The sequence below is a fragment of the Mandrillus leucophaeus genome, unplaced genomic scaffold (genome assembly GCF_000951045.1).
Source record: "Mandrillus leucophaeus isolate KB7577 unplaced genomic scaffold, Mleu.le_1.0 Scaffold342, whole genome shotgun sequence".
Taxonomy (NCBI): Eukaryota; Metazoa; Chordata; class Mammalia; order Primates; family Cercopithecidae; genus Mandrillus; species Mandrillus leucophaeus.
The window spans coordinates 1,561,762-1,572,730 of NW_012103610.1; positions in this window are offsets into that span (position 1 = coordinate 1,561,762).

Genomic DNA, 10,969 nt, shown 5'->3' on the forward strand with positions numbered 1-10,969 from the left:
CTTTTCTCTCCTACAGTCACTCCCTTGGTGATCCAATCCAGGTCCAAGAATTTATCATTTCTTGCCCAGACCTCTTCCAGACTGAATTCCAGGCTCCATCCCTCCCTTTGGATGTATAAACATCTCAAACTTAACATGTTCAAAACTAAACTCTAATTTTCCACTTAAAATCGGCTCTCAGATTCCAAATTGTCCTCTTCTGGGCACGGAGGTTTACGCCTGTAATCCCAGCACTTTGGGAGGCTGAGGAGGGTGGATCACCTGAGGTCACAAGTTCAAGATCAGCCTGGCCAACATGGTGAAAACCCATCTCTACTAAAAAATACAAAAAAAAATAGCTGGATATGGTGGCGGGAGCCTGTAATCGTAGCTACTCAGGAGGCTGAGGCAAGAGAATCTCTTGAACCCGGGAGGCAGAGTTTGCCATGAGCCGAGATCGCGCCACTGCACTTCAGCCTAGGCAACTGAGTGTGACTCCGTTTCAAAAAACAAAAACAATTTTTCCTCTTCTCAGTTAATGGAAATACATCCTTCCAGTTACTTAGGACAAAATCTTCAGAGTCATCCTTGATGTCTCTCTTTCTCCTTTACCCAGAAAGGATCCAGTAGCAAATCCTGTGGACTTTATCTTCTGAGCGTGTTCAGAATGAGCTACTTCTCACTCCCCTGCTGCCTCCACCCTGGCTTGAGCCACCGTCTGCTCTCTCCTAAGTTATTCCAGTTAGCTCCTAACTGGTCTCCTGCTTCCATCCTTGACCTGCTTCAGCATATTCTCCAACTAGCAGCTAGAGGGATTCTTTTAAAATCAAAGTCAGCTCATATTACTCCTCTGCTCAAAAACTGCCAGTGTGGGAGCAATGGCTCACACCTGTCATCCCAGCACTCTGGGAGGCCCAGGTAGGAGGATCGCTTGAGCCCAGGAGTCTGAGACCAGCCTAGGTACATAGTGAGACCCCATCTCTACAAAAAACAAAATGTTAGCCAGGTGTAGTCGTGCCTGCCTGTAGTCCCAGTTACTCAGGAGGTTGAGGTGGGAGGATGACTTGATCTGGGAGGTCAAGGCTGCAATGAGCCAAGATGGTGCCACTGCATTCCAGCCTGGGCGACATCCTATGTAATCTGGCCTCCACTACCTCTCTGATCATGCCTCCTCCTCCACAGCCTCTCATTCGTGCACTCCAGCTACCCTGGCTTCCTGGTGCTGTTCTCACTCATGGTGCATGCTCCTTACACAAGCTCCTGCCCTTAGAACTCGCTGTTCTCTCTGCGTGGGACACTACTCTTCCAGCAGAAGCAGAATTACCAATAAACTAATGGAGCATAAACTTCCCACCCTTTACCAACATGGGCCCTCTCAAGGCCTTGTACCTACTTTTGTATTGATAATTTCATTTTCTATTTCTTAACGAGGCTCTCAAAGTTGTATCAACATTGGGTCCCACAAATCTTGGATCTATTCCTGTCCCCCAGATATCTGCGTGGCTCACTACTCCATCTCCTTCAAGTCTTTGTTCAAATATTGCCTTTGGACTGAGACTGTTTAAAACTGCACCCCCAGCCCTTCATCTCTAGTAATTTCCTATTGTCCTTTCCTGCTTCGTTTTTATCCTTAGAATTTATTATTACCATTTGCAGTGTTAATCTTCATTTATTTATCTTGTTGATTTTCTGTCTCCCTCATTAGAATTTAAGCTCCACAAATGCACAGATTTGTGTGTTTTTTTTACAGCTATCCCCAGTGCTTAGACTAATATTTGGCAAATAGTAAGTGCTCAATAAATTTGTGTTGAATGAATGAAGCTCTCCTTTTGGTGTAAGGGAGTGAAATAAAAGAATTGGTATTTGTAGACCCCCGCAAAGGGACAGCATGACTTTAGCAGGAGGACAGAGGCAGGAGGAATGGAAAAGGCAGGTGGTTCTGTGTTTGCCAAGGACCTGATACCTAAGTCCTGCTGACAACATTTCGAGGTTGGTGTTTTGTCTGGAGGTGCTGGGGCCAATGGAATGTGGATATTCTGTAAGGGGCAGATGCCCAGAAGCGGGGGCAGACTTGAGGGCCTGTTGCTGCTGCGTCGTCTCTAAGGCACCTCACTGTGAATGGACGCTCCCTTTCCGAGCAGGGCCCCTGATGTCCCTCTGCTTCAGAGATCTCTCCCATGACAAGAAACCCCTCTTTCTCTCCCCAGTACGGCTCAGAACACTTGCAAGGCCTGGGAACACCTGGAAGGAACTGGGTAGAATGAATGCAAAAATGTGACAAAGGTTGAAAAGCATTAGGTTTAAAGAGAAAGATTAGGCTGGTTGTGGTGGCTCACGCCTGTAATTCCAGCACTTTGGGAGGCTGAGGCAGGTGGATCACCTGAGGTCAGGAGTTCGAGATCAGCCTGGCCAACACGGTGAAACCCTGTCTCCACTAAAAATACAAAAATTAGCCAGGCATGGTGGTGCGCGCCCATAATCCCAGCTACTAGGGAGGCTGAGGCAGGAGAATCACTGGAACCTGGGAAGAGGAGGTTATAGTGAGCTGAGATCACGCCACTACACTCCAGTCTGGGTGACAGAGTGAGACTCCATTCCCCCCCTCAAAAAATAATAAAACAACACACATACAAGAGTAGGTTAGATTAGTCCAAAGACAGTAAAATAAGACATGAGCTGGGAAGTTTAGGACCGATTAGCATGGACTTGGAGACAGGTCAGGATGCATGACTCTGGACAAATGCCACGAGTAGTGCAGGAGTATTCCAAGCTTATTAGTAAATGGTACAGGCTACATCGCTCAGGGGCCAGGTGGCTCGGTAGTGGCAGGAAGCACAGATGCATCTTGCAGAAGAAGCTGCCAAGCCCTGACTCTCCTGCCAGCTGGCCCTGCCACCATAGACGTGGATCTTGGAGAGAGTCACTGCCTTTCCAGAGTAGTCCTTTGGCCTGGGTCTCAAAGACCTTTAAAACCTAGCTTGGGCCTGGCGCAGTGGCTCATGCCTGTAATCCCAGCACTTTGGGAGGCCAAGGCAGGTGGATCACAAGGTCAGGAGTTCAAGACCAGCCTGGCCAGCATGGTGAAACCCCATCTCTACTAAAAATACAAAAAATTAGCCAGGCGTGGTGGCGGGCACCTGTAATCCCAACTACTTGGGAGGCTGAGGCAGAGAATTGCTTGAACCCAGGAGGTGGAGGTTGCAGTGAGCTGAGGTTGCACCACTGCACTCCAGCCTGGGTGACAGAGCGAGACTCCGTCTCAGAAAACAAACAAACAGAAAAGGAAACAAAAATACAGCTTGGAGTATCCAAAGGACTTGAGAGAGAGAGTAGCGGTCAAGAAAGCAGGGTTATAAACACCCTGTAAGGATTGGGGTTGCTACTAAATTCCATTGAGCATTCAGAAGCAAAATGGTGCGTTTTAATACAGTAGTTCTATTAAAAGAAGAAGTATCCACCACTGTGTGGCACCCGTATTTGTTCAGCCATAGATTTTAGAGGCAACTTGCAAAGCCTGCTTCTAATTAATTTAAGTCCATTAGATGAAATGTGTTACTGTTCCTGGCCACACTAAGTTGTCACAGTCAGATTAATTTCTCCTAGCAGAGTGGCAAAGCAATTACGACGGCAAATATGGCAAGTCACTCCTCACCAGCAGAAGCTATTGATATTTGAGGGAGTCTTATTTACCTAAAATGTTCAGTGATAAATTGTTCGATAATAATATTTAATTAGACAATTAACTCAACATGCAGCATAAGTATCGGTTAAATGGAGAGCTCCACCCTGTCACCGGTTTGGTTCACTGCAGTTGCTCCCGAGCACTGGTTCCTGTTGGGAATGGATGCTTGGCTCCTTGTGGGCTTTCTGTCTTGTCTCCAGCTCAGGTGCCCAAGCTATGCAGCTCTTGGGAACTTGAACAGGCATCAGGCTGGCAAAAAATGATGGGAATCATGGCCAGGTGTGGTGGCTCACACCTGTAATCACAGCATTTTGGGAGGCTGAGGTAGGCGGATCACTTGAGGTCAGGAGTTTGAAACCAGCCTGGCCAACATGGTGAAACCCGTCTCTACTAAAAACACAAAAACAGCCAGGTGTGGTGGCGCACGCCTGTAATCCCAGCTACTTGGTAGGCCGAGGCAAGAGAATCACTTGAACCCGGCAGGTGGAGGTTGCAGTGAGCAGAGACTGTGCCACTGCACTCCGCCTGGGCGACAGATTGAGACTCCATCTCCAAAAAAAAAAAAAAAAAAAAAAATTGGGAATGAGAACTCTGAGAACTCTGAGCAATCTTCAGTCTTACTGAAGCCTGGCTTGTCATTCTGTGAACACAGAGCTGGAGGGGGGAGAGGTTTAAGGCCACACAGCTAGATAGTGGCAGAAACTGGATGCCACTTTTTGACTTGAGAAGTGTGTAGATCTACTGAATTGTTAATTTTTTTTTTGTTTTTTTGTTTTTTGAGATGGAGTCTCACTCTGTCTCCCAGGCCAGAGTGCAGTGGTATGATCTCGGCTCACTGCAACCTCCGCCTCCCAAGTTCAAGCGATTCTCCTGCCTTAGCCTCCTGAGTAGCTGGGATTATAGATAGGTGTGTGCCGCCACGCCCGGCTAATTTTTGTATTTTCAGTAGAGATAGAGTTTCACCATGTTGGCCAGGCTGGTCTCGAACTCCTGACCTCAGGTGATCCACCCACCTCGGCCTTCCAAAGTGCTGGGATGACAGGCGTGAGCCACCGTGCCTGGCCGTTCATTTATTCTTAGACTCCAGAGTAGGATTTTTTCACAACTTTGTCCCTGTGATGTGCTGCCCTTGAAGATCCTTTCCCTCAGATAACTGACAGATAGTAACGAACAGCTGGGAAGAGTGGGCGCTACCGTTCTTCAGGGCTTGCCTTTGGCTTTCTGCCCTCAGGACAAGGAAAAAGTGGTGAACACTTGCTTTTTGTCTCACCCAGCCATAGGGAGCAGAAATGCTAGAGAAATCTCAAAAGCTTAAGTAAAGATGGGCGTAGATAGGAGTGGTTGTCCCCAGGAACTTCTCCGCATTAAACTCTTCTTGTGGCATCCCTTGGGTCACTCCATTGCTTTCACCTCCAGAATCACAGGCTGTCTTACCGCATGTGTGAGATTCCCTTCAGTTAGCTCTGAGCCTTTGGCCAAGACTGGGCAAATGTCTTAGCCTGGTTTCAGAACAACTCTGCCCTCCCAGACCCCGTTCAAATGAGGTCTGCACCTGTGCCTGGGTGGAAAGGTAGTGGGGAGCAGTCCCTCCTGAGATCAGCCTGGGGTGGTAGTAGCAATGCAGGGGATACCTAAGGGGAGGGGAACTCTGGAGGTAAGAGTTGGGGCCACCATATTCCCCAAATGTCAAATTTTTTGCTCCTCTGATTACCTTGGAGAATCTTGGTGGATATTTTTTTTGGTGCCTCAGTGAATGGGGGAGGGAGGGAAATGTGGCTTCCAAGAGGCCTCCTATCCTGAGCTCAGGCTCCCTCGTGAGCTTAATATTTTACATCTTTAGATTGGCTCTCTTTCTCATTGGCTCTGATTGGCCTGCCATGGATCAAGGGAACACTAGAATTAATCAGCTGTGGCCAGGAAGGTAGAGTTGTTCCAAAAGAATCATGTACAGAGGGTTGGGGGATGGAGAAGGCCAGGACGCAAGGAAGGGCCACCCCAGAAGAGCAGCCTGATGGGCAGATTAAACATTCCATTATTAAGTTATTTTCCATTTTTTTTCTGTTGCACCGAATACCTATGTATGCTCATCTTTGTGAAGTATGTTACTATTTTTGTAGGCTAGAGTCCTAGAATGGAATTGCTGAGTCAATGGGTATCATGCCGCTAAATTATTTTCAAAAAATATTGCAGTTTTTGCTCTTCCAATGCATCAGCCATCGGAGAGCAGCAGCCGTGGCTCTGTACTACCCCATGGCTGAGGGCCTCAGCGAGGGCACAGGTGGATCAGCGATGTGAGCAAGCTCAGGCACACTCACCAAGTTCAGCAGGACATGATCCGAGAGCTGTGTGGCTTTGCCCTGAATGAGCGCCATGCCACGGACTTGCTCAAGGTCTCCAAAGACAAATGGGCCCTCACGTTCATCAAGAAAAGGGTGGGGCCACACATCCGCACCAAGAGGAGGTAAGAGGAGCTGAGTGACGTCCTGGCCACAGTGAGGAAAGCAGCTGCCAAGGATTGAGCTCCCCTTGCTCTGCATAACAAAACCTCTACAGAACCAAACTCGGCGGCGATTTTCACTCCTGCCAGCACCTCGTTTTCTCTCCAGAATGTTTTCTCTCCAGTATTTCTAATCTTCACCAATTTGATTTACAAAAAAATTTGTTTTTTATTTTGCATTTTAAAAATTACGGTTCATCATAATTCAGCGTGTCTCCTTAGGTTTATCAGTGATGCTTTTCTTTTTTGTGATTTATCTATCCTTTGTGTATTTTTTCAATTAGATTGTTTCTCTTTTTCTTATTCATATGTAGAAACACTTTATATTTTGTGAATTTTTGGCTCTTATATTTTCTATATGTTGCAAATGTTTTCTCCCTGGCAATGATTTGGATGGCAGCGCTCTTGCACAGAAGTTTAGGTTTCTGAGTGGTTGAATCTTTTGCTTTTCTTTATGCCTCCTGGATATTGTGTTAGAGTTAGCAAATCCTTTCCAGCCTCAAGATTATAGAAATAGTCTCATATTTTCTCATAGTATTTTTATAGTCTTAGTTTTTATTTTTTGATCTTTAATTCATGTAGAACTTATTAGGTGTATGGTATATAAATGTACAATTGTTTCTACACCATTCAACAATATTTTTCATTGGTAATACCACTCTACTTGTGTATTAAATTTTCATTAATTTGTGGATCTGTTTCTGAACTGCCTATTTGTTTCATTAATCTGCTTTTTCTATACATGTACCAGCACCATGTCATTGTCTTTTTAATTAAAAAATGCTTTTACATACTTGTCTAATTAGCTTAGTTTTGTAGTATGTTTTTATCTTATGATGCATTTAAAAATGTTTTCCTGCTTAACTTTGCATATTTATCCATCAAAATCAATTGATCATGTTTCCCTCTGCCACTCCCACCCCCAAGCTGCACTGAATTCTAGATAAATATGGGGGGAAATCCATCTTTTATAGTGTTGCTTTCCTATCTGAAAACATGGTTTATCTCCTTCTTTTTCCTTTTTCTTTCTTTCTTTTTTTTTTGACACGGAGTCTCACTTTGTCGCCCAGGCTGAGTGCAGTTGCATGATCTCGACTCACCACAACCTCTGCCTCCCGGATTCAAGAGACTCTCCTGCCTCAGCCTCACGAGTAGCTGGGATTATGGGTATGTGCCACCACGTCCGGCTAATTTTTATATTTTTAGTAGAGACAGAATCTCTCCATGTTGGTCATGGCTGGTCTGGAACTCCCAACCTCGGGTGATCTCCCAAAGTGCTGGGATTACAGGCGTGAGCCACCGTGCCCGGCCCATCTCCTTATTTTTCAATTCATCTTTCACGTCTGTCAGTAATGACATACATTCTTTATGACTCTACATTTTCTTGTTGTCTTTAGGTTTTATTGCTATTGTGACTTTTATGATTTCTTCTACTGTATATTCTGAAAGGGAAAGCTTTTAATTTTTCCCTGCATTTGTTTTGTATTCAACCAACTTACTGAATTCCATTATTATTCTAATAATTTTAGCGCTTACTTTCCTAAATATTCTGGGGTAACAATAGTAGTTAGTACCTGCAATAATGGTGGTTTGACTTCTTTTATTTATACTTCATTTCTTTTTCCTGCCTTTTGTCCTCGCCATTGCAGAGTCTTGATGGGATGTCTCTCTTTGGCACCCTTTGGGATATGACTCTGAACTCTGCCTTCCAGCTGCAGTCCCCTCAACTCTGGACGGAGCTCTATTATTTTTGTGTGGGGGTGGAAGCTTATCTCCTGAGCCAGCCTCTGCTTGTCAGAACACACTCTTCCTGCAAGCATGGTTTCCACGCTCCCCTCCTGAGGCAGCCACAGCCTCACATCACAAGGATGATAAGCAGCCATTCAAGGGATGACCTCTAAGGACAGCCTGGCATGCCTGAAAGTCAGCAAACATGAGGGCCCATCATAGCTCACTTCTTTTCCCACTGCCAGTTGGGCCTCGCCTTCTAGCTCAGTCAGCATTGGGAGACTAGGCTGCTCAATCTGGTGGTCTTTTGTTTCCAGCTCTCCCCAGTATCCCTATTGTGCATTCCTCATGCCCCATGCTCTCCTTGGCTTTCCCTAATTGACCCCAACTTGTGTCCTACATCCTTCACCTCCCCAGACCTGACCTAGTGATTGGGTAGAGGAAGCAGGATGTTGAGACATGGAAGCTAAATTTCTCCTGCACTGGAGGCTGGCAGCAGAACCTGGGGAAGTCGGAGGGGCGAAGAAGCAAGAGAGGTTCCAGCAACCTTTAGTCTGCCTCAAGAAGTCTCCAGCTAGGAGGCAATGCTAAGCCAGGACAACCTAGAGATACCCTGGCTGGCCAGGGCTTCCTAAAAAAGACGTGTTGCTAGGTGGTTACGCTGCCTTAAGAGCACACCCATCACTCAGTGAATCTGCTGTGAGTCAGAGGGACGCCCCTGAAGACACATTGCCTGGAGGAGATAAGCCCCCCAGGGTCCCCCACAGCCATTCCCCAGCCTCTTCTCTTCAGCTTCTTCATTTCTACATGCTCCTCCTTCCAGTTTGGCCACTGGCTCAGGCCACAGCTGATGCCCTGTTCACAGCCTGCATCACCCTCCTGAGACAGGGCCTTCTCCAAGTGTTTGCCTTTGGGCAGGTCCCAAGGCTACCACCTGGAGCTGCTGGAGAGGGTAGTCCTGGCAGCAACCCCCCGGCGACCCGGTCCTTGCTAGCTCCTCCCTGACCTCCTTGTAATGCTGGGTGCAGAGGGATGGACCAGGGCGCTGCATGTAAGTGGTGAACAGGAGGGCGTCTGGGTGACTGAAAGGGCAGAAGGGAGGGGAAAGGATGGGAGAGGCTGCAGCAAACATCTCTGAGGAAAATGGGTAATGACAGAGCTGGTAGACAATGGTGAAAGAAGGGAGGATGGCACCGAAAGTAGTCATGCTCCTTTTCATTTCATTGAGATTTTCTTTTTCTCTTTTTGCCAATTAATAATACGTTTTGGTCTGGGGGATGCTTGGGAAGGCCCCATTGTTCAAAATATCTCTTTCAGGAACCTGGAACACCACCATTTGAGACTCACGTCTTTAGGTCTTGAAGGTTTTTTGGTCTTTGAGATGCTTTTATGTAAAGTTAATGCACCTCCAGTGCCCTCTGAACAGAGGCCAGTGAACGTGGACTGAGCTTTCCTGGCCATCCTTATCTCCTGCTGCTCACCCTCCTTCCTGCCCCAGCCTGAAGGAGCAGCTCCTTCCTGGTCAAGAGCTCCATGGCTACGCCTAATTTACGTCACCCTCCCCAAGCTGTAGGGAGAGTTCCCCCACCGTCCCAGAGCTCCATGGCTATGCCTAACTTGCCTCACCAGCTGAAGCTGTCCTGGAAGGGAAGAAGCTGCAGAGTGCCTGTTCCCTTCCTTGGGCTGTGAGCACCTGGACAGCAGGGACTACAGAGACCTCAGGGGTTGGAGGGGGTGAAAGCAGGTCTCACACGTCCTGCTTGGCCTGAGACCAGGCCCCTACCTCTGACCTATGCTGCAGGTCCTGGATAGACCAATTCCACAGCAGAGGAATATCAGAGTCCTGTCCAGGAAGCAGACCACACTGAGTGAGTATATCAGTCAGGGTTCCCCAGAGAAAGAGAACCAATCTATATACAGTGAGGGGGGTGTGTGTGTGTATGTGTGTGTATGTATGTATGTAGAGAAAGAAAGAGAGAGTTTAAGGAACTGGCTCATGTGACTGTAGAGGCCTTGTCAGAGGCATTTGAACCAGAGCAACGCCATCTTGAATAGGGGCTTGGTAAAATAAGGCTGAGACCTACTGGGCTGCATTCCCAGATAGTTAGGCATTCTAAGTCACAGGATGAGATAGGAGGTCACAAGATACATGTCATAAAGACCTTGCTGATAAAACAGGTTGCAGTAAAGAAAAAAAGGTTGCAGTAAAGAAGCCGGCTAGATCCCACCAAAACCAAGATGGCCATGAGAGTGACCTCTGGTGGTCCTCACTGCTACACGCCCACAAGCACCATGACAATTTACAAATGTCATGGCAACGTCAGGAAGTTACCCTATATGGTCTAAAAAGGGGAGGCATGAATAGTCCACCCTTTGTTTAGCATATCATCAAGAAATCACCCAAAAAAAAAAAAAAAAAAAGCGGGGGGACAAAACCAGCAGCCCTCAGGGCTGTTCTGCTTATGGAGTAGCCATTTAAAAAAATCATTTACTTTCCTAATGAACTTGCTTTCATTTTACTCTATGGACTTGCCTTGAATTCTTTCTTGCATGATATCCAAGAACCTGCTCCTGGGGCCTGCATTGGGACCCCTTTCCTGTAACAGCATGGTAAGTCCAAAATCTGTAGGGTAGGCTAAGAGGCTGGAGACTCAGGGAGGAGTTACAGTTTGAATCTGAAGGCAGTCTGCTTGCAGAATTTCTTGCTTTCCTGGGGAAGTCAGTCTTTTTCCATTAAGGCCTTCAGCTGATTAAACATTATAGAGGTAACTGCTTTACTCAAATTCCATCAGTCAAATCTCACTCAAAAAACACCTTCACAAAAACATCCAGAATAATGTTTTCACGTAGGATTTTTCTTCTTGATCACTTTGCAAGCTGGGAACCCCCAGCTGATGCCCTGCCCAGGCCTTACTCAGCCAGGTTGGCATGCCCCAGCTTGCCTGTGTTATAGCTCGTACCTACATTGGATGGTTCCCGAGCTCTTGTACCACAACCAAGAAGAATGAGGATGTGCTGGCCATTGAAGGGTGAGGGGGTGGAGAAGTATTTTATTGAATGGCAGAACAGTTATCAGCAGAGAG